The 25662-nt window shown below is 33.4% G+C and overlaps 1 long non-coding RNA gene across 1 annotated transcript; it reads right to left on the reverse strand.

Moving 5' to 3' along the window:
* Window positions 1-10714: 10714 nt before the first annotated feature.
* LOC136220275 (uncharacterized) lies at window positions 10715-12609 on the reverse strand. Its single transcript, XR_010684453.1, has 3 exons — window positions 12131-12609; window positions 11545-11607; window positions 10715-10848 (listed from the first exon to the last, which is right to left on the reverse strand). It is a non-coding gene; the product is annotated as an uncharacterized lncRNA (long non-coding RNA).
* Between the last annotated feature and the right edge of the window lie 13053 nt (window positions 12610-25662).

A 25662-nucleotide genomic window follows, 5' to 3' on the forward strand; every position in this document is an offset into this window, starting at 1 on the left:
TTAGGAAGATTAGTTCCTATCAAGGACTCCCATTGGAATATCAACATGTATTCTAAAGTTTAAAAGCATCTTTACACCCTGATCTTTTTTTATTTTGATTCATTAATCCATTGAACTCCGTCTGTGAGGGTCACTTGGTGGCATTTACAGCCGGTCCTAAACCCGAACAAAGGAGGAGGGTTGCGGTAGGTTTGTGGCGGCCAGCGTAAAACTTAGCCACATCTTATGACATGAACCAAAATATATGGTTCATGTTAGCCGACCCCGAATCATTTCGGGACGAAGGCTTTGTTGTTGTTGTTGATTCATTAATCCATTGATATTTTATTTTATTTGGACACATTAAGTTCATAATTATTTATTTTCCATCTCATTAAATTCATACTTGTTAATTAGTTAGTCGTAGACATCTAAATAAGCTAAAAAGTTGTTATGCATTTCCTCTATATTTGAAATTATATTTTTTACAGTTTGAATTAAGAATCTTATAGTTTTCCTATAGCCACATTGAACATATCTGTTTGGCTCTTTCGTGGGAAATTGCGGGCGTGCCAGATAATTATAGTATTATCAAACTATGAAGTGAAATTGAGTGCGCTTGCTAACTTCTAATTATCAAAATGATTGTAAGGAATAAAGAGACCGTAAAATTCCTAAGATTCGATTATCAAAACGATACCGACCTTACAGAAAATGGTTGAACAACAAATAAAATAAAAATGTACTGGAAGCTGGAATGAACTTTGCACTTGAAAATTAAATCTAAGGAAACAATCGAGAATTGTAAAAATGCTGAAATCTAGAGATAATTTGCTAGAGTTTTGGGTAGTTGTTGTTGAGTTGATTGATCGGGCTTTTCTCATCGTGATTTCTTCCTTTTATAGATATTGGAGGTAACTTCCTGCCTCTTTCCACTAAGTCACGTTCTCCACATTCAGCTCACGTCTTGAGTAACTGCTCCATTTTGACTTTCACGATGGATTGCTTTTGACACCTTCTAACTTTCCTGCTTTTTAATTGGCTCACAAAAACACGTTAAAATATTAATTGGCTCTTGGTTCCCTTTTGATTTTCCTTAAGTTTTCTCTAGGATTCACCTTAGAAAATTGGTTTTCTCTGATATTCACTATTGAAAAATCTACTTAGGCATAAGTTAGGCCAATTAATATATTAAAAGTATATAAAAGCCAAAAAATTAAATTATCAAAAACTGTTTTCAAACTGTGAAAAATATAAATTTCAAATATATGTGAAATAAATAACATTCTATTAATCGAATTTTATATTAAAAACTGTTTTTTTTTATCATAAGAAGCTTAATGTGATTAAAAAAAAGATATAAGTAAAAGATCAAGAGAGTAATGAATAAAAATGATTTAATATATCAGTTGTCTTTTAAACTTATTCAAAAAAAGTAAATTGGCTAAACTTATATGGTGTATCATTAGCCCCCTAAACTTGCTTAAAGTATTATGATTAAGTCTCTAAATCTATAAAAATGTATAAAATAAAAAATTAATTTGTTTTAAAGACTTGAAATCACAAATAAAGCCTTTACTTTTTAAGTTTTAATTTTTCCTACGGATTTAGACAAATTGCAATTTAGTAATCCTAAACAAGTTTAGAGAGCAAATGGATCACTATAAAAGTAAATTCAGAGGTTAATAGATCATTTTAATCAAATTCAAGTGGCTAATAGATTATTTTAAGCAAATTAAGTGACTAACAAGATATTATATAAATTTTGAAGATCAAACAATTTTTTATACAAGTTCGGACGGTTTTCACGCATTAAGCCAATAAAAATTGAAAAATCTAGTATCTCACGGTGTCTTTTGTCTATCCTAAATACTACTGTAATGAATATGTGTCAATGTTTTAATAGAGTATTAAGAGGACTTGTTGTTCCTCTCAATAAAATCTCCATTCTAAACCATACTTTTAGTTTGCAGGTCTTAAAATTAAAAAAAAAAAAATTCCCTTGTTCGTCTTTTTATACAAACCGCTATTATCAATCAACTAATTTTTACCAAACAGGTCTACACAAACAGCTAGTCAAATCAGCTAATGTAATTAGCTAACAACTAACAGCTAATGTAATCAGCTAACAGCCAATTCCCAAACGGGGCCTAAGTCTCTAAATCTATAAAAATGTACAAAATAAAAAAGTTAATTTGTTTTGCAGACTTAAAATCACGAATTAAGTCTTTACTTTTTAAGTTTTGATATTTTTTTTTACGGATTTAGACAAATTGTAATGTAGTCAATTTAAACAAATTCAGAGAGCAAATGTATCACTATAAGCAAGTTCGGGGATCAATAGGTCATTTTAAACAAATTTAGATGGCCAATAAGTTATTTTAAGTAAGTTGAGAGGATTAACGAGACTATATATACTATATATATATTCTGAGGACCAATCAATCTTTTTGCATAAATTCTGTCTCAAGCCAATAAAAATTGAAAAATCAAGTATCTCACTATGCCTTTTGCCTATCCTAAATACTAGTGTAATGAATACGTGTCAGTGTTTTAATATAGTATTAGAGCATCTTCAATAGAGGTTGCTCTAAAGATTGTCAAAAATTGACACATCATATTAAAATATAATATTTTATTGATTTAGTAATACACATCACTCTTTGCAACTTTTATTTAAAAATGTTCCAATAGTAAAGCAACTTTAAAAAGGTGAAATGAATATTGTCAACCAATAGTGACTTATAATTTATTATTTAGTATATAATTTATTTAATTATAAATATTGTCAACCAATAGTGAAATGAGAGAGAAATTCATCAAAAAGGTGAACCAATAGTATTCAAGTAAATCAATTTTTTTATATTAAAAAAAATGTTTGGCAACTTTGCTTCAAGGTTGCCAAAAATTGGCAACCCTTTGACAACTTTTTTGGCACCCACCATCACTCCAATAGTAGGCACCCTTTAAAAGTTATCAAACTAAATGTCATATCACTTTGGCACTCTTTTTAACACCCCTATTGGAGATGCTCAATAAAATCTCCATTCTAATCTATAATAATTAAAAAAAAAAATTACGTCCTTATTTAATATGGTGCTTAGTTGGATTAATTTGGATGATTTGAGGATAATATATATTTCAAAATTCAACATCAATATAATTTTGAATGGGGAATTTTATAATAATATCTGGCTTATATTTTATTTACTGAATAGGGTTGATCTTCAATTGCTTGAGGTACCAGAATGTATCAATTTTTGGTGTATAATCCTCACGAAAAGTAAGAAACTCCTAATAATTTGGTGCTCAGCACATGACAACTTTTCTGAAAGAAAATCTGATCAGGAAAGGGGTGAAATAGAGGAGGCTCTTCTCTATCTTTTCTTCTTTTTCCCGAGTAAATTTCACCACTGGTGTACAACATTTGCCCAATTTCGCATTTTAGTATACAACATTTAATTTGTCTCACTAATATGTACGAACTTATAAGGGATCTTCTACTTTGGTGTACAGCAGGTAAAAATGACCGGTCAACGCGAAGTCAACGCGCCACATCAGCTGTTTGACCGATCAAAAACTAAAATTTTGACCAAATAAAATAAAATTACTTATATAACTCAGCTTCCACCTTCCTCCTTCCCCTTCCTTCTTTTCCTTTCCCTTTCTCTCTCTAACTCATCTCTCTCTATTTTATTTCTCTTTATTTGATCTCTTCATTCAATCATAATTACTAAAAATTAGATTGAAATTAAGATAAAATAAATAATAATTACTAAAATAAATTTGTTTCAAAAGAAAACAAGCTAGGAAATGAGGCAAAAGAAATCTAGAGAACCCAATCATCTTCATTAAACTTAGTTAAAGTTATTTATTGATGCCTGTAATTAATTAATACTACAGCTTTGTAAAAAAAAATTAATATTACAGCTTGCAAACCCATGCTATCCAATGGTTTTGAATTTTTATTTTGCAGTTTCCGTTTTATTTTGCAGTCTCTTTTTTTTGAAAGAATAAAGAATTGTATTAATTTAAATCGGAAAGTAAAACATCGATGAGAAAAGGTGGTGGACATGCCCACTCACCACAATCAGACCTAGAACTAACAACTTTTGCTAAAGAATGAGCTGCCAGATTCGCTGATCGTTTTATGAAAGAGATCGAAACAGAGTTCAGATCTTGAAGAATAGAACAACAATCATGAATAACATCAGAAAAATACGAAAAATTGAAATTTTTGGATTGAATTGCTTTTACCACGCTGAGACAATCGGACTGAACCACAACCTGGGACAGATTTAGAGCTTTAATCCAGCTGAGCACTTCCCGTATTGCCATTGCTTCGGCCAAACTTGGATCAGTTAGGTCAGCTAGGCCTGCTTTCCTGGCATGAATGCAATCTTCTAGATGATTTCGAATAAGCATACCGACTGCAGTCTCTTTATTTGATCTCTCTATCTTGTTTCATTGCTTTTAAATTTCCTAGCTTGCAGATGATTGGGTTCTTTTGCGTCTGTTCCTAGGGTTCTTTTACGTCTGTTCATTTCCTTATGTGGTGTTTTTTCAACATAGTTTTACACAAGCATAACCTTTCACAGATCTTCATGTATAATTTAATTTTAACTTTAGTAATTGTTTTCTTTTTATCTTAATTCAATCTCATTTTTAGTAATTGTGATTGAATGTAGAGATCAAATAAAGAGAAATAAGATAGAGAGAGGAGTTAGAGAGAGAGAAAGGAAAAAGGGAAGGGGAAGGGGAAGAAGAAGAATAAGGAAGGTGAGGATATATAAGTAATTTTATTTTAGTTTGTCAAATTTTGACTTTTTGACCGGTCAAACTGCTGATGTGGTGCGTTGACTTCGCATTGACCGGTCATTTTACCTGTTGTACACCAAAATGGGAGGTCACCTATAAATTCGTATATATTAGTGAGACAAATTGAAGGTTGTACACCAAAGTGTGAAATTGGACAAATGTTGTACACCATTGATGAAATTTACCCTCTTTTTCCCACCTCCTTATCTTTAATGTGTCACCACGGTCGCCGTCTTACCAAAGCCGGCATTTAGGGAATTCTCCTAGATCGGTGTTTAGGAGGAGAAAAATACCCGTTCCGGTCACCATATTTTTCAGTCAGAAAAATATCAATATTGGTCTTAGAATTTTTCTCACGAAACAAGGAATTTAACGATATGATTTTTGTTTCAAGAGGTAATTGAAATATAGAGTTATAATGAAAAATAGAATTAAAAGAAAAGAACATGAAAGTTGCATAACCTGATAAAAACGTTGACCCTGTACCTGGGTTAATCCTTTCTTTGGATAATTTTTGTACAAAATTACTTCATTGGATCTGGTTGGGAAATATTTTCTTAGAAATGGCTATTTTCTAATCAGGTTTTTTTATAGAAATTGGGACGAGACAGAACTTGGACGGGGTCCAAGAACTGACAAATCCGCAATATATAAATAAAAGAAAAAAGTAAGTGTTTGAACAAGAGAAGAGGAAGGAGAACAAACAAAAGAAGGGAGGAGGAGAAAAGATAGGAAAAGTCAAGAAAAACGCAATTGTGAAATACTACAAATGTCATCATTGATAAACCTGTGGCAAAAAGTAGGAGCTGAAGGCCACCAATTGATCACGGAGGAAGAGACTCCAAACTTTGCCAATGAATCAGCAACTCTATTTCCTTCCCTAAATATATGAGAAAAGACAATGTTCATTCTAGAGCAAATGCTGAGACAATGCAACCACTTTTGTCGAATACTCCAAGGAACATCCATTGAGCGGTGTCTAAGCAGATTAACTACAGATATTGAGTCTGACTCAACCCAAAGTTGATGCCAATTTTTCTCCCAAGCAAGATCAATTGCGAAAATAGCGGCTCTCAATTCAGCCATATAAGCAAAATGTGGGGTAGAAAAAGCAAAACAACCTTTAGGAAAGCCTCGATAGTTGTGAAAAATGCCTCCTGCTCCTGCCTCGCCAGGAGTGCCAAAAGCAGAGCCGTCCATATTGACTTTAACCCAGCCCGGAGGAGGTTTAACCCAATAGACCAGAATAATGTTGGGAGCAGGAGGCGGCCTAGAAGAAGCCAGAAGACGGGATAAGATAGCAGCATCTCTTCGAGAAGAGCAAAAACCTTTAGAAGTGGCCAAGGACTCACGAATCATTCAAAAGAGGGTGATCTTCGAGTGCTAAATAGAAGGAGTAACTTCCTTAAAGATTGCTTCATTCCTGCAATGCCAGATTAACCAGATGCAAGTGACAGCGGCAACACGCCAGATCATCGACACCTGTGAGCTAAAATGAAGGCTACGAAGAGTGCTGAAGAAATGGATGAATTGGGAATGACGATGCAAAGATCAATCAAAATGAATCTCAGGGGCCCTCTAAAGAGAATCTGCAAAAGAACAGCTAATGAATAAGTGGTTAATGGACTCAGCATCCCTACCATATAGAGCACAACGAGAGGCAATGGAGAATCCTAGACGCTGCAGGAGGTCATGAGTTGGAACCTGTCCATGCAAAACTCTCCAGAAAGTGAAGGAACGAGAAGGGGGGTGTGAGCATTCCAAACAAATTTATACCAGTCCACTGAGGAGGAACTATGACTGATAACCGAATAGTACTCTTTGGTAGAGAAAACACCCTTCGTAGAGGGCTGCCAAGCGTAGAAATCAAAATCATCACTACCCCGGTGAATACATCGAATACTGTCTTGAACAACCGAAGGTAGAGTACCTAAGTCAAGCCACTCCGAATTTACCAAAAAATCATCAACAGAATTATAGCGAGAACGCTTATCTTGATGATTAAGACCCAATCTGTCCGCCACCGATGGTACAATCCACCTATCTGTCTAGAAATTAAGCGATGAAGACTGGCCAATCCACCATAAGGTCTGATCCCAAATGGATGAATAAACAAACTTATAAGAAGACCAAATCGAGGAAGGAGCAATGGTAGCTTTAGGCAAACCAGAGACAGCCAGAAATCTAGATTTCATCAGAGAAATGGCTAGACTAGTGCCTTGAATCAATTCCCAACACATCTTTACCCAAGAGAGCCTGGTTAAAGATCATAAAGTCCTTAATGCCCAAACCTCCACCTTCCAAACTTTTGCAACAAGTCTGCCAGGGAACCGTGATTAGCTTCCTTTGATCAATACAACTCGTCCAAAGGAAATTCCTAACACTTCTATTGAGCTTATTCAACAATCCCACTGGCCACTTATAGATCAAGAATGAGTGAACCAGAGAACCAGTAATAGCAGACTTAATTAGAGTTAAACGCACTGTAAAGGAGAGGGAGCTACCTTTCTAGTTGCTAAATTGAGATAGAAATTTGTCAGTAAGACTGCTAAGATGAGGAGCCCTTAGAGCAACTTTGAATAGAGGGACTCCTAAGTAACTGAAAGGGAGAGACTCCAAACGAATGCCAAGATAGTGAGCAAGACGAACTCTCCTCGAAGGACTCACCTGAGAACCAAAAAAGATAGCAGATTTGTCCCAACTAACCTGTTGACCAGAGATCTGTCTATAGAGCAGGAAGAAATCCTTGAGTGCGTGCAAGTTGCTCAAGGATGCCACTCCAAAAATGAGCATATCATCAACAAAAAGAAGATGCGAGGGAAAATAATTTCCTCCAGAATAATACATGGGAGAATAAGTGCCCTCCCTCACTATCTTAGCAAGCCAATGAGAGAAAAAAATCCCCAGCAATGTTAAACAGAAGAGGAGAGAGGGGGGTCCCCTTGTCTAACCCCTCTAGAACAAGAAAAGTAACCCTTTGGAGAACCATTAATCATCACAGAAATACGAGAAGATGCCAGAATGTTTAGGATCCAATCCCTGAAAGTGAGAGAAAAACCAAAGGTATCCAACACAGCCAAGAGGAAGTTCTAATCTAAAGTATCAAAAGGCTTATGAATATCAATTTTTAAGGCCATATGTCCACCAAAATGTTTTCTGTCAAGCATATTAACTCCCTCAGAAGCTAAGGCAATGCACTGGTGAATGCTTCTACCTTTAAGGAAACCATACTTGTTGGGGGAGACAATCCTTGCTGCAATAACTGCAAGGCGATCTGCAAGAATTTTTTAGATGATTTTAAAACCAAAGTTACTCATCACAATTGGACGAAAATTCTCAATTCTGTCAGCTTCAGCAACTTTAAGAATTAGAGCCATAATACTAGAGTTTAAACTAGGCAGGATGCAACCATGATCAAAGAAAGCCTGGTCCATATTGCAAACATCCTTCCCTACAATATCCCAAAAGAAACGATAAAAAATTCCCCCAAAACCATCAGGACTAGGGGCACTGACAAGATCCATGGAAAAGACCGTGTCTTTAATAGTTTGAATGGAAGGTTTATAAGTTAATTCTTTATTTTCCAAAGAAGTTACTAAGTTGGGAATTACCTCATTAATTGTAGAAAGATCAATATGTTCCCTAGAACTACGAAAGAGATTAGAGAAATACTCAATTACATGATCTAACTGTGTCAGAAGTGGGACCTTCATTATCGATCCTCAAATGATGAATGTCGATCCATGTCTTTCTAACTCTAGCAGACCTTTGGAAAAAACTAGTGTTCTGATCCCCCTCTTTAAGCCACTTAACACGGCTTTGATCTCTGTACATCATCTCCTTCCGAAGAAGATGTAAATCAAGGTTAGAGTAGGCGGCAGAAGCAGCACTACTCAACTTCAGAGAATCTCCTTGTTCTGAAATTTGCTTTTGAATATCTGAAAAATGAACTTCTGCCAGGTGGATATTAAAATCAGTTCTGCCAAACACGTTTTTATTCCAATCCCTAAGAATAGGCCTAAGAGTGCAAAGTTTATGACATAATAGTTATGCAAGAAGGAGAGAGATGTGGGATGCTGTCCAGTGATTAGCAATTACCCCCTTTAAAGAATCATTAGTGGTCCACATGGCAGGGAATCTGAACCTAGCCATCCTAGGTTCCCCAATTCTGCAATGAAGGAGCATCGGGCAATGATCAGAACTATACCTTGCCAAAGCCGTGCAAGAGATAGAATCTAAAAAGCCCTCTAGCACCAAAGCTCTATCCAGGCGAAATTCAACATGAGCTGCCCCATGCCGACCATTGGACCAAGTAAACCTCTGACCCAAAGTATCAATATCAATAAGATCACAATCATCAATAAAATTCCTGTATTATGTCACGACCCATTCCGCAGACCGTGACCGGTGCTAGGGAACATGTAAGCTCAAGCTACCGGAACCCGTAGCAAGCCTTAATATAATATATGATTGATGGGTGCCGAATCCACCAAAAATAATCCCAACTTTCCCTAAACGAATAATTTGTAATAGAGCAAGTAGAGGTCGAACCCAAGGGAATAATATTGATTTAAAACTTCTAATGACCTAACAAAATAATTAAATGGGGGTTTGAAATTGTGAAGCTTATTAAATTAAAGGTAGCAAGTAAAAGATATGGCAAAAACAAAACAGAAATTGAAGATGGTTTGTGAATAATATTTGGAAAAGTTCAGTTAAGGGGGAATCGCAGGATAATTCATACGTTAACGATCATTGACAGATAAGATTATATTCTCATGTTTTCACCGGGTCAGTTTGAATGTTCTTCCTTAATAACGAACTAGTTAAGCACGGCAAATAACTTGTTCCTAATCAATAAACAATCTTATCTCAGTGCCTAAGATTTAATTTACTGACAGCTTTAAGGAATAGAAGAACCTGATCTTAGTTAATCGTCTCTCAGCGTCGGCGATTTTGGACTAACTTATCTGTTCATTTGACTCAGATAAACCCAACTAGATTCGTATTAATGTCACGCGGAATACAAACTCAGGTTTGTCAAACTTGAGTCTGTTCTTCCAAACACGAAGCTAGCTTGATTTAAATAGTCAATAGCTACTTTGTCTGGCTATCTTAGGTGAAACTCTAATAAACCAAATCAGCCATATGATTATTCGATTCGACAAACAACCTGCAGTTATCATTCATAGAACAAACAATCAATTGAGAGTAATTCTCTAAACACGATGAACAAATAAACGGCTTAATAAATTGAGAAAAATGTAACACGACAGTCTCACAATAACGGAGAAAAATCCCTTGAATTAACCCTTAACCGAAATAAAGAAATTAGCTATCAATAGCCATGGAACGTAGGTGTTTTTCTGCTGGAAAAATAAAATGTAAAAACTGATGTTCTGGACTTGGAAAATCTGCCGTTCTTATGTCAATTACGGCTCCTCAAAATAGGGAACTAAATCCCTTTCAATTGCTTCAGAATCTTCTTTCAAATTTGAAATTAATTGCCTCCTCATTTGTCTCCTACAATTTCGTGCTTCTGGTGGAAATCTCGTTCTCCATTTGTCCAATCCGGATCAGGAAAGCAATCCTATTTGAACTAGGAAACTGTCAGCCCGCAACTGCCTTAGTCTTGTGCAAGACTAACTCTGACTCAAACCAATATCTGCCCAATCAGCTTCGGATCACGACCCGACATCAGCTCGGCCCAAATTAAGCCCAATTTATCTCCCTTTAGTCATCATTGGCCTGTAGAGATGAAAACACCAAGAACAAACAATAAAACCCACAAAAATAACAAAACACGACAATAATAAAGCATAAAAGCGGGGTTAATTGTTGTTGAATTACGCACTTATCAATGATCAACCCTACTAATAGTCTTAACTTCATTTAATATTAAATCTTTCAAGAAAGACACAACATAATAATCCTCATACTGGTACTGCGGTCTAGAACATAAACTTTAACATAATTCTTAAATATCTGTACATAACAAGATAGATGTGCTGCCCGGAGAAAGATATTGGGCTGCAACCGACTTCTAGTCACCTGAAAAATTAAAGGAGTCAAACCTCCCATAGTGAATTAATTATATGCAATGCATGAGTAATTTAACATTAATGTCACACATAATAATTATATATATATATATATATATATATATATATATATATATATATATATATATATATATATATATACAATATAAATAGGCACAGAGTATGCTTTTTATAAAATTGTATTGTAAATAAATAGATAGGTGGGTTTAATACGTGTGTTGGACCCTAAACCTCAATACCCAGTCTAATAATCCATAAATAATCACAATTTCACTTATATCCAATAACTGGGGGACCGAGAATAACTCAACCGACCACACGCCCAGTAGCTGGAGGACCGAGAATAACTCAACCGATTCCGTTCCCAGCCTCACTTAAATCCAAATTCACATATCATATAGCCCGAGAATATCTCAACCGAGCTTATCCATATATCATAACATTCACAAAATCAATATCATCAACATCCAATAACCCGATAGTACCCGTGCGCACAAGGTCCTGATGCCGCTCACCAGGAAGCATGTCCATAACACGTATTTAACCACAATTAATTACGTATAAACTATTATAAATAATAATACACTTTTATAAGTGAAAATAATACTTAACTTGAAAAACCATGAAATAATTTATTATGAATGCAAATGCTAAATTAAAAATGCATAACATATAATTAACTCACTGGTGACTCCTAGCTGACAATCCTAGCTCTCTGGTGGAGCTCCTCCTCCTATCGGATGTGTATCTAAAAGGTACAGAATATATTTAGAATTTATCTATGCTGAGCAAATATAATATTTGAATTAATTAATGGTGTTTTACAGAGATTCTACCGAAAATTCGGCAGAATTTCCTCTGTAATACGGACATTCCCCCTAGTAATAACTAGGTCAACCCTGCAATAAAACACACTTCTATATTCAAGAATATCCAAAGTCCAAACCGGGAATCCATAGACTACAATTTATCAACCCGGTTGGACATCAATCAACCAATAACTTTATAATTAACTAGACATTATCAAACTAATTCATCATCGAATAAAATCCCAACCTATAATTCTGAAATTTATGTAATTTAGACTCTAAATATAAAGCTCTTATCCTAACAACACAATTTCATTAACTTTTAATTAACAATTTCACTTCTATGATTTATAGGGACCAAACAATGCATAATTTGATGATGGTCCAAGAATTAAAGTTGCTTTAAAGACTATTTAGAGTATTCTGAAATAAAAAAGGAAAATTTTCTGTCAAACTTCATACCTCACCGGAGCCGGTCACCGGAATCCGCCGGTCGGAAAACTCGAGTTTAACAAATGAAGAAACCGGTCACACCACCTTACTCCTTACACTTTCATTGACCTAGAAACACCTTCAAAACTTCTAATTTAACCGGAAAAGTCGAAAATTGGAGAAGATTGTCGGTTTTCCGGCGAGTCTCCGATCAACGGAAAATCACCCTTGCATGCCCCAATTACCGACCTACCCAAAGGTTTTCTGACCTTCTGAGTCCGTTTTTGGGGTCAGAATCGCGAAAGGAAGAGCAGAAAATGAAGAAATAGGAGGGGCAGCCAAAGTGACGAATCTTCTTCCCTTGACTGCTCTTAAAACACATAAAATCACTTCCTAAAACTTACCTAAACTTGAACTACATGATGAGAGCTTCGTTTCGGTATAAGGAACGCAGAAAACGGTTAAGAATTGAGGGAGTTATGGTGATTTGAAGATTGAAGGGGAATGAGTTTGAGTTCAAGGAGGAAGAAGAAGAAGAAGTCTGCCGACTCTTCTTCCTTAATATAAGCTAAAATGTTGTTTAGTCCCTCCTTGATTAAAAATATAAAATTTGTTACCCAAAACTAATTATAACTTGCAATTTAGCCCCTAATTAAATCTTAATTTAGTTAAATCATACTCAAACTTAGATTTAACATATTGGGTATTACAATTCTTTCCCCCTTATAGAAATTCGTCCTCGAATTTAAAATTGAAGGACTAACCTCATGTTAGAAATAGATATAGATAATTGTTCTTCATCTCCAATTCGGATTCCCAAGTGCACTCTTCCATGGAATGATTACTCCATAACACTTTCACCATTGGGATGACTTTCGATCGAAGTTGGCGAACTTGACGATCCACAATTGCCACTGGTTGCTCCTCATAAGATAAATCTTCACTAACTTCTATCGCTTGAGGATGAAGAACATGAGGAGGATCGGGAACATATTTCCTTAGCATTGATATATGGAACACAGGATGAACTTGTGATAAGTTAGGAGGCAATGCTAATTGATATGCAACTTCGCCTATTTTCTTCAAAATCTCAAACGGTCCGATGTATCTAGGTGACAACTTTCCTTTCTTTCCAAATCTCATGATTCCTTTCATTGGTGACACTTTGATAAAAACATAGTCTCCTTCCATGAATACCACGTCCTTCCTTCTTGGATCCACATAGCTTTTCTGCCTACTAAAAGCAGTTTGTAACCTTTGCCGAATGATGGGAACCTTTTCAGAAGTTATTTGTATTATCTCTGGACCAGTGAGCTTCCTTTCACCAACTTCTTCCCAACATAAAGGAGATCTACACTTTCTACCATATAATGCTTCATAAGGAGCCATTTGAATGCTTGAGTGGTAGCTATTATTATATGCAAATTCAATGAGAGGCAAATATGTATCCCAATAACCACCAAAGTCCAACACACACATTCTCAACATGTCTTCCAGCGTTTGGATTGTTCTTTCAGATTGACCATCTGTTTGTGGATGAAAAGTTGTGCTAAAATTTAATCTAGTGCCCAAAGCACTTTGGAGTTTCTCCCAAAATTTTGAAGTAAACACCGAGCCTCTGTCTGACACAATAGACACTGGTACTCCATGTAGGCAAACAATTTTATCCACGTACAACTGTGCCAATTTTGCCACTGAATATGTTGTCTTTACTGGAAGAAAATGCGCTGACTTGGTTAATCTATCAACTATGACCCAAATAGAATTATATCCGGTTAAAGCACGGGGTAATCCAACTACAAAATCCATGGTTACTCGCTCCCATTTCCATTCTGGAACAGGTAACTGTTGTAATAATCCTGAAGGCTTCTGATGTTCGAGTTTCACTTGTTGACAAGTCAAACAACGAGATACAAATGTTGTTTAGTCCCTCCTTGATTAAAAATATAAAATTTGTTACCCAAAACTAATTATAACTTGCAATTTAGCCCCTAATTAAATCTTAATTTAGTTAAATCATACTCAAACTTAGATTTAACATATTGGGTATTACAAATTCCCTACAAGATCTAGCAGCAGGAGGGGAAGACCACAACTCCCTTCGTTCCGAAGCCAGGTTACTACCATAGATAAAAGATAGTAGAAAAGTCTTACCACCCATCTAGTGTTGAACAGTAACATGTTGGACATGAGAAGAATGATGAGAAAGGGAAGAAGCATCCCTAGAAAGAAGCCAATGAGTCGGCGAATCCTTATCATTTTCAATCAGGTTAAAAAGAAACTTATTTTTAAAATTAAATAACCCATTACGGCGCTATAATGGGTATGTTGGTAGGAAATCCTTTAACAGGGATTCCTATGTGAAGCCACTGCCCAAATAAATATACACTAACAATTTTTTTTTAAAAAAATTATATAAACTATATTAATGGATTGAATTTTTGTGTTATAGAATTTGATTAAAATTTAAATTTGATTTTGCTTAAAAAAGTAGGGTTAAATTTACACAATTTCATATGGCTGGACTAAATCTGCACTTCACTTCAAACATTAAGGTTAAATATTGAATGCATTACTAACTTATGAAAATTGTGCAAATTTAACTCTAACATTTCAAGCAAAGTGCAGATTTAGCCCCTAACATATGAAATTGTAGAAATTTAATCCTAATATTTCAATCGAAGTGCAGATTTAGCCCCTAATGTATGAAATTGTGCAAATTTAACTCTAACGTTTCCAAGCAAGATCAATTTTAACCCTACGCTACCGAAAATTTGAAAAGACTTGTCTGACTGTTATTTAGGTACATCGGACCTTCTAAACCAGTTTGTCGATAAATTAAAACAGTTTCATACATTTTTTTGTAACTATACTAATGACACAGTAAAATATTTTAGACAGTTTCAAAAAACTAAACCTGCTACATATAAATTAATCACATTTTTTTTTGAAACTGTCTAAAATATTTTACTGTGTTATTAATGAACTAAATATTTAACCTTAACGTTTCAAGCGAACTGCAGATTTAACCCTAAAGTATGAAATTGTGCAAATTAAACTCTAACGTTTCCAAGCAATATCAATTTTAACCATGCGCTACCGATAATTTGAAAAGATTTGGTTGACTGTTATTTAGGCACATCAGACATTCTAAACCAGTTTGTCGATAAATTGAAGCAGTTTTATACATTTTTTGTAACTATTTTAACAACACATTAAAATATTTAGACAGCTTCAAAAAACTAAACATGCTACATATAAATTAATCACATTTTTTTAAACTATCTAAAATATTTTACTGTATTATTAATGCACTAAATATCTAACCTTAACGTTTCAAGCGAAGTGCAGATTTAACTCTAACATATGAAATTGTGCAAATTTAACCCTAATATTTCCAAGCAATATCAATTTTAACCATACGCTACCGATAATTTGAACATACTTGTTTGACTGTTATTTAGCCACATTGGACCTTTTAAACTAATTTTTCATTGAAGCAGTTTCATATATTTTTTGTAACTATATTAATAACACGGTAAAATATTTTAGATAGTTTCAAAAAACTAAACCCGCTACATATAAATTAATCATAATTTTTTTTAGTCTAAAATATTTTACTGTGTTATTAATGCACTAAATATTTTTTTGTTACCTTAACGTTTTAAGCGAAGTGATGATTTAGCCCTAACGTATGAAATTGTACAAATTTAAATGCTAACGTTTCCAAGCATAATCAAATTTAAATTTTAATCAAAATTCTATAAAACAAAACCCAATCACAATAATATAATTTTTATATAATTTTATTTTTATTTTATGTGCAGATCTAAAAGAAAGGACAAAACAGCTGCCATGCAGCCTATTTTGCAGGAAGAGCTGATTAAGACCCGACAGACCAGCGGATAAGATGAAGAAACGCGGAGGATAGCTGAAGCAGGGAGCCGATAGCAGGAGTAAACTGAAGTAACATGATGAAAAAAATATCCGGACCTTGAGTGTTCAAGTCTCCAAAGTCAACACCCCTTGATTGAAAGAACAATTTCACCTTTTTGCTGAACAATCTAATTTCTGTAATAATTAGTATTATTTTATTTTGGGAGCCTTTTCTCCTATTTATAGCGAACAGTAGACGGAGGAAAGGACACACTTTAGTTTTGGATAATTTTGGGAAAAGAGAGCTTCATCTTTGGAAGCGGAAAACTCTCTCTGAAAGAGCCAACAACCTTCATTAATGGAGAGTTACTACTTATCTTCTGGCTATTCACTGACCACCATGAGTGAGTAGTCTTTTGAATGGGCTAAGCCGGCTTAGGGCTGGAGCTGTAGGTACTCTTACTCTTTTTATGAATGAATATAGTTTATGCTTACAGTATTTAATGATGCTCTTCAATATATGTTTTTATACTTATTATCTTGTGTTTATGAATGATGGGAGGCTGCTTTCATTCTCACTGATCTATCATTAAATATGTGGAACTTGAAATAGGAATATTAAGGTTTTATATAACGGGTTTTCTGAAAAGAAATATTGATTTGTGTTTGATGCAAGAAAGAACCATCTTTAAGGACGCTTGAAGTGTAGTAAGTCTTAGGATCTTAAAAACACATGAGAGTTGACTTAAGCGAACCTAAAGCAGAGACCTTGACTGTGCCATATAGCATTCATGAATAAATAGACCAAAGTGATACTATAGCTCCTTGTTCTTACCTGTGGCTTAGCCTGTTCCACATTGTTATTGTGAAAAATCAGTATTTTCTAAAACGAACTATTAGAAGATCTATTTCTCTATAGCGATTTCTAACCTAGTGTTACAAAACCATTCCCAACTAAGAAAGAAGTACGTTACTACGAACACCTTGTTCTATAAGGTTTTTCGGGTTAAAATTATTCATCAATCCCTGAGGAGATGATACTCTACTTACTAATATATTACTTGTTTCTAGTGCACTTGCTAGAGTCTACTTTTAGGACAACAGTTTCATGCCTACAACATATGGGAAGATTTCTTTAACTTGTTGAGTACATATATTGTTATGTTGGTTGCATGTATGATGTGGTTGTACGCCTTAGTCAGACATGAGTATGTGATAAAGGGTTGTGTATAGGAATTTCCATGTACTGAATTCGTTTGTATATACAATAGTCAGACATGAGTATATGATAAACTATGGTTGTGTATGTGTATTGCTATGAAGCTTATGGTTGATGTTTTGTTTAGGGAGCTAGAACTGACTATGAGTATGTTTATGAACATGCTTAGTGCTACTTGTATATGACTTGAGTACAGTGAAGCATAGTCATATGGTCATCTAAATCTCCATCACTATGTATCGTGTCACTTGGCTTGGTATGCTTATGGAAAAGCATTCAACATGGTGTTGTTTATGTGTCTTGTTATGAAGCTTATGGTTGATGTTCTGTTTAGAGAGCTATAGAACTGACTCTGAGTATGTGTGTGAACATGCTTAGTGCTACTTGTATATAATTTAATCAGTGAAGTATGGTGATATAGTCAACTGTTGCTATCTGTGTCACTTGAATATACATATACAACATGTTTTGTGTCAATTGAGTATTGTGCTTGGCATAGTCATATGGTCAACTAAATCTACATACTATGTATCTTGTTAATTGGCTTGATATGCTTAGAAAAGCATTCAACATGGTGTTATTTATGTGTATTGCTATGAAGCTTATGGTTGATGTTCTGTTTAGGGAGCTATAGAACTGACTCTGAGGATGTGTGTGAACATGCTTAGTGCTAGTTGTATATAACTTAATCAGTGAAGTATGGTGATATAGTCAACTGTTGCTATCTGTGTCACTTGAATATACATATACAGAATGTTTTGTGTCACTTGAGTATTGTGCTTGGCATAGTCATAAGGTCAACTAAATCTCCATACTATGTATCTTGTCAATTGGCTTAGTATGCTTAGAAAAGCATTCAATATGGTGTTGTTTATGTGTATTGCTATGAAGCTTATGGTTGATGTTCTGTTTAGGGAGCTATAGAATTGACTCTGAGTATGTGTATGAACATGCTTAGTGCTAGTTGTATATAACTTAATCAGTGAAGTATGGTGATATAGTCAACTGTTGCTATATGTGTCACTTGAATATACATATATATCATGTTTTGTGTCAATTGAGTACAGTGAAGCATAGTCATATGGTCATACTAATGCTATGAATGTTCATTGAGGGAAATAATGTTCATGCTTACAACATATGGGTTGTGTATAGGAATTGTCATGTACTGAATTTGTTTGTATATACAATAGTCAGACATGAGGATGGGGTAAACTACACCAATGGTACCTGAACTTTACCTAGTTTACACTTTGGTACCTAAATTACATTTTGTCCCAAAAATATACATGAAGTAATGATGACCAGACAATTTAATATATTTTACCGGTCAATGCGAGTTTCATGAGTTAATTACATCAATGGTACCTGAACTTTACCATATTCACACTTCGGTACCTAGATTTTATTTTATCCTAAAAAGATAACACAAATAAAGGTGACTGAAAAATTTAGTTTATTTGATCGGTTAGTGATCGGGTAATATGAACTAAACATTGGAACTCACCATACACTTAATTAACAATGACAGTATTGTAATTTTATGTTAATTGAGTGTATGATGGGTCTCAATTTTTAATTTTAAATGGTCAAACTCATGTCGGTCAAATGTACAAAAATGTTGAGTCATTTTTACTTTAGGTGTATTTTTTGGACAAAATGAAATCTAGGTACCAAAGTGTGAATTAGAGTAAAGTTTATGTACCATCAGTATAATTTACTCATTAAAATCGCATTAACCGGTAAAATATACCAAATTGTCCAGTCATCATTATTTCAGGTATATTTTTGAGACAAAATGTAATCTAGGTACCAAAGTGTGAATTAGGGTAAAGTTCAGGTACCATTGGTGTAATTTACTCCATGAGTATGTGATAAACAATGGTTGTGTATGTGTATTGCTATGAAGCTTGCATGTATGAAGCATAGTCACCAAGTGAAGCATAGTCACATGGTCAACTAAATCTCCATCACTATGTATCGTGTCACTTGGCTTGGTATGCTTATGGAAAAGTACTTAACATGGTGATGAAGTTGTATGATTCTAACAACACAAGTTTATGACTAAGCTTGTGGTGACAGTATCATACACTTCATCACCGTGCTCACTTCATTATGAACTGTACAATCCAAGTGGCAGGTACATAGTAAAGGAGCTTTCAAGTATCATATAGCATGTTCTGTGTCCCTTGTATATATTATGATTGACCACACTCTTATAATATGAATGTTCATTGAGTGAAATAATGTTCATGCCTACAATATATGGTTGTGTGTATAGGAATTGCCATGTACTGAATTCGTTTGTATATACAATAGTCATACATGAGTATGTGATAAGCAATGGTTGTGTATTTGTATTGCTATGAAGCTTGCATGTATGAAGCTTATGGTTGATGTTCTGTTTAGAGAGCTAGAACGGACTATGAGTATGTATATGAACCTGTTGCTATCCGTGTTACTTGAATATACATATAGCATGTTATGTGTCAGTGAAGTATATTGATGGATTTATGATGCTATTAGCACAAGTTTTATATCAATTTAGGAATAGACATCATGCCCACGCGAATAAGTTGTCTACTTGTTATATAGCATGTTCCGTTTCACTTTAATATACATATGTCAACTTGAATAAGTTGTCTACTTTGTATTACAAAAAACGGATAGCGTGCAAGGGGGCATGATGGTGTGACGTACGAATAGCGTACAAGGGGGGCCTGATGCGCGAATAGCAACAAAGGAGATTTGGATGCTAAACAAACACTGGAGCTGCATGGATGGAGTGGAATACTGGAGGGGCATGGAGCCAACATTGAAGATCAGATTGATTACAAAGTAGATTTGTGTTGCCGCCCGTTTTCATACTAAAACCGAGTCATAATTTTGTCCATTTTGTTGTCTTTAGTATCATTTTAGTGTTAATTTGTGTTAGAATTCACTTTAATTCACAATTTCACACACCGTCATGTAATTTTAATTTAATTCACGAGTTTTTAATTAATTTTTACAATTTCACACACCCTCACGAGATTGATAATTTATCCGAGTGAGTTACAGGGCAAGAACGAGGGAAAGTTACGTAAAAAGACGACAAAATGGTGGTTTTGGATAATTGGAGCCTAATGCAACAGATTCGCACAGAAACGTTGCAATAGGTTGGAAAACAGTGCTGAAATCTGCCCAGAGGTAGGTCTCGGTGAGACCTCCTGAAATTGGTCTAAAAATGCCAACTCTAGGGGCAGGTCTCGGCGAGACCTGTTTTCTTCCGCAACTTGCACCGGGCGGCTCCTTTTCTCTATGCAAGCCCATACATATCTTCCATTTGATTTCTCAAGGCCATTTAATGCATAATTTCAGTGTTTTGGATGCTACCGATCATCAAAATCAGAATTTCACCTTGATTGGAGCAAGATTTGGGCTATAAATGGAAGAGATTTTGAAGAAAAAGACACACCTCTTGCATCCTTATCCATAAAAACTCCATTGTTGTTGTAGCTAAGCTTTGGGCATTTGTCATTACTCTTGTTTTAGTTAATTTTTGTACTTCTTAAGTACAATTTCTTGTTTCAAAGTCATTTCCTTTTAGTTTTGTAAGTTGATTTCATATTTAATCAAAGTTTGTTCATCTTCCATTTTCTTCATCTTCTACTTTCAATGACTTTCACTTTGTTTCACTTTATTTCTAATTTTGTTTCCCCAATGACCATGAACTAATTCTTCCCTACTAGGAATGAGGGGAATCTTTCTAATGTTTTGAGTCAAGTTAGAAGTCGATTAGATAAACACCCGGAAAGAATTTGATTTAAAAGAACTAAGAACGTAAGCTTAATTTATATTTCAGTTAATCACTTTTTACTCACCATAGTAACAAGAGGTTAACGGAAAACTACATTCTTAGACTCGATAGCAAATCGATATGGTTTCTAGCATTACATTGCTAGGATTTCTCATTGAACTTAAAGCTTTCTTGTCGTATTTAAGTAACCATTGGCCTAGTTGAGTGAATATGAGTGAAGAAATAGAACGAGGTGGTCTAAGGTCTTAGCATAGAGTTTTTTTTTTAAAAAATCACCATCTTTAGAAACACGAATTTCTCTTCGGTGTCTTATTTCAATCGATTTCATTGATTCAAACTTAGGAAGTGAACCTGATTCCCTAGTGTCTTACTCCATTGCTTTAATAACAAAAGTTTTTCGTAGCTATAAACAACTCAAACCTCTTTAATTCAATTGTTTAGACTTTAAAAATATGTGGATAGTTAATGATTGTACGGAATCCCTGTGGGATCGATCTTTATACGTAAGTATACTGTATTACTTGGTACGATAGAGTCCACTTGCTCTTAAAAGCACGTATAAGTTTTATACGCATAAATTTGTAATCAGTAATCATTCTGTTCTTCAAGATTGGCTCTATGCCCATCTAGTAGTCCATACCATCCAGCTCAGTGTTTGTTTAGCATCCAAATCTCCTTGCTATTCACACATCACGGCCCCCTTTGTACGTTATCCGCACGTCACATCATCATGCCCCCCTTGCTTGCTATTCTCACATCATTATTCCCCTGCATGCTCTTCAATCCATCCCCTGGCAGTTGCTTCATAACCTGCCCTGGTACTGAGGTATCGCTCAACAATTCGCTCTCGGCCAGGAAATGGCCCCTCAATGAAGGGCTCTATCAGTATTCCATAAATATGCCACAGTAGCTAGAAAATGCATTTATAAATTAGACCCCAAATATATGAATAGATAAATTAGAACAGGCAAATGCATAGATTTATAGCATCATCTTACTGTGGCAATATGATTGGAAGGGTGATCAAGTAGATGGGGCATAGATACATGCCCTAAAGGACCGATATAAGGATGATAAATTTTGGTCCTGAATATGAGATGTGAATAATAGTAATGTCATGAGTGTATATGCATATATATGAACTGCTTACTATGTGTTAATAAGTTCATGTTCTTACAACTGGAGGTGTGGAGGGGAAATCGACAGAGAAGTTCATATGGACTATAAATACATCTGAAAGTGCAACAGACGGCAGGAAGCCCTGTGACAGATTTATATCGTGCGGGATGACATCTCAGCAAAATGTCCTAAGATCAGTGAATCTTGAAATGCAAATCTTGTATTCTAAATATAATAGATAAGATGCTAAAACATGCCTATAGTTTTCAGGGAACTATAGATATTATATATATATATATATATATATATATATATATTTTCTTAATATGACATCTCAACAAAAAGTCCTAAGATCGGTGAATCTTGAAATGCAAATCTTGTATTCTAAATATAATGGATAAGATGCTAAAATAGGTCTATAGTTTGTAGGGAAGTATAATTATATTTTATATAATTGATTTTTTCTTACGATGACATTTCAGCAAAAAGTCCTAAAATCACTGAATCTTGAAATGCAAATCTTGTATTCTAAAATATAATGGATAAAATACTAAAACATGCCTATGGTTTTTTGGGAAGTATATAATTATTTTTTATATATTTGATTTTTTTTAATATACATCTCAGCAAATAGTCATAAGATTAGTGAATCTTGAAATGCAAATCTCGTATTCTAAATATAATGGATAAGATACTAAAATATGTCTATGGTTTTTAGGAAAGTATAATTATTTTTTATATAATTGCTTTTTTCTTAATATGACATTTCAGCAAAAAGTCCTAAGATCAGTGAATCTTGAAATGCAAATCTTGTATTCTAAAATATAATGGATAAGATATTAAAATAGGTCTATGATTTTTAGAAAAATATAATTATTTTTTATATAATTAATTTTTTCTTAGTATGACATCTCAGCAAAAAGTACTACGATCAATGAATCTTGAAATACAAATCTTATATTCTAAATATAATAGATAAGATATTAAAATAGGCCTATGGTTTTTAGGGAAATATAATCATTTTTTATATAATTGATTTTGTCTTAATATGACATCTCAGCAAAATGTCCTAAGATTAGTGAATCTTTAAATGCAAATCTTGTATTCTAAATATAATGGATAAAATACTAAAATAGACCTATAGTTTTTAGGGAAGTATAATTATTTTTTATATAATTGATTTTTTCTTAATATGACATCTCAGCATAATGTCCTAAAATTAACTTAAAATACAAATATTGTATTTTAAATATAATGGGTAAAATACTAAAATAGGCCTATATTTTTAGGGAAGTATAATTATTTTTTTTATAATTGATTTTTTCTTAATATTACATTTCAGCAAAAATTCCTACGATCAGTGAATCTTGAAATGCAAATCTTATATCCTAAATATAATAGATAAGATACTAAAAAAGGCATATAATTTTTAGGGATGCAAGCTATTTATAGTCATTGAGATCATAACTCCCAGTAACCTGAAAGTCGCCATAAGTGCCTCATTAATGGCGGTTACAGGTTTCTTTTAGGTTCGGCCGTTAGCCCATTAATGGCTCATTAATTGCCTTTAAGGGAAATCAGCCCAGCTATTTAGCTGGCGGATCGAAGGATGATGGCGGATCTCACGTAGGTCTGACTACGGATCACGTATGGCGAAGTCTTGGTGATCCGCCTCCCGGAAGTCTTGCATGATACGCCAGTGCTTCTTAGATCGTTCCAATACGTGGTCGTTTTGGTAAATATCTCCTTTGATCCTTTTATTAATATCTCGATGTTATCAAAATCTTTTATTGTAAATATAATGGATAAGATACTAAAATTGCATTTGGTTTTTAGGGAAGTATAATTACTTTTTATATAATTGATTTTTTCTTAGTATAACATCTCAGCAAAAAGTCCTAAGATCAGTGAATCTTGAAATGCAAATCTTTTATTCTAAATATAATTGATAAGATATAAAAATAGGCCTATCATTTTTAGGGAAGTATAATTATTTTTTATATAATTGATTTTTTCTTAATATGACATCTCAGCAAAATGTCCTAAGATCAGTGAATCTTGAAATGCAAATCTTGTATTCTAAGTATAATTGATAAGATACAAAAATAGGCCTATAGTTTTTAGGAAAGTATAATTATTTTTTATATAGTTGATTTTTTCTTAATATGACATCTCAGCAAATGTCCTAAAATTAACTTAAAATACAAATATTGTATTTTAAATATAATGGGTAAAATACTAAAATAGGCCTATATTTTTAGGGAAGTATAATTATTTTTTTTATAATTGATTTTTTCTTAATATTACATTTCAGCAAAAATTCCTACGATCAGTGAATCTTGAAATGCAAATCTTATATCCTAAATATAATAGATAAGATACTAAAAAAGGCATATAATTTTTAGGGAAGTATAATTATTTTTTATATAATTTATTATTTCTTAATATGATATTTCATCAAAAAGTCCTAAGATCAGTTAATTTTGAAATGCAAATTTTGTATTTTAAATATAATGGATAAGATATTAAAACAGGCCTATGATTTTTAGGGAAGTATAATTATTTTTTATATAATTGATTTTTTTTCTTAATATGACATGTCAGCAAAAAGTTCTAAGATCAGTGAATCTTGAAATACATATTTTCTATTCTAAATATAATGGATAAGATAATAAAATAAGCTTATAGTTTTTAGGGAAGTATAATTACTTTTTTATACAATTGAATATTTCTTAATATGATATTTCATCAAAAAGTCCTAAAAAGTTAATCTTGAAATGCAAATCTTGTATTCTAAATATAATGGATAAGATACTAAAACATGCCTATGGTTTTTAGGGAAGTATAATTATTTTTTATATAATTCATTTTTTTTCTTAATATGACATCTCAGTAAAAAGTCCTAAGATCAGTGAATCTTGAAATGCAAATCTTGCATTCTAAATATAATGGATAAGATAATAAAATAAGCCTATAGTTTTTAGGGAAGTATAATTATTTTTTTTATAATTAATTTTCATTTAATATGACATTTCAGCAAAAAGTCCTAAGATCAATGAATCTTGAAATGCAAAACTTATATTCTAAATATAATGGATAAGATACTAAAATATACCTATAATTTTTAGGGAAGTATAATTATTTTTTTTTATATAATTGATTATTTCTTAATAAGATATTTCAGCAAAAAATCCTAAGATCAATTAATCTTGAAATGCAAATCTTGTATTCTAAATATAATGAATAAGATACTAAAACAGGTCTATGGTTTTTAGGGAAGTATAATTATTTTTTTATATAATTGATTTTTTTCTTAATATGACATCTCAGCAAAAAATCCTAAGATTAGTGAATCTTGAAATGCAAATCTTGTATTCTAAATATAATGAATAAGATACTAAAATATGCATATGGTTTTTAGGGAAGTATAATTATTTTTTATATAATTTATTTTTTCTTAATATGACATCTTAGGAAAAAGTCCTAAGATCAGTGAATCTTTAAATTCAAATCTTTTATTCTGAATATAATAGATAAAATACTAAAATA

The sequence above is a fragment of the Euphorbia lathyris genome, chromosome 2, assembly GCF_963576675.1.
Source record: "Euphorbia lathyris chromosome 2, ddEupLath1.1, whole genome shotgun sequence".
Classification (NCBI taxonomy): domain Eukaryota; kingdom Viridiplantae; phylum Streptophyta; class Magnoliopsida; order Malpighiales; family Euphorbiaceae; genus Euphorbia; species Euphorbia lathyris.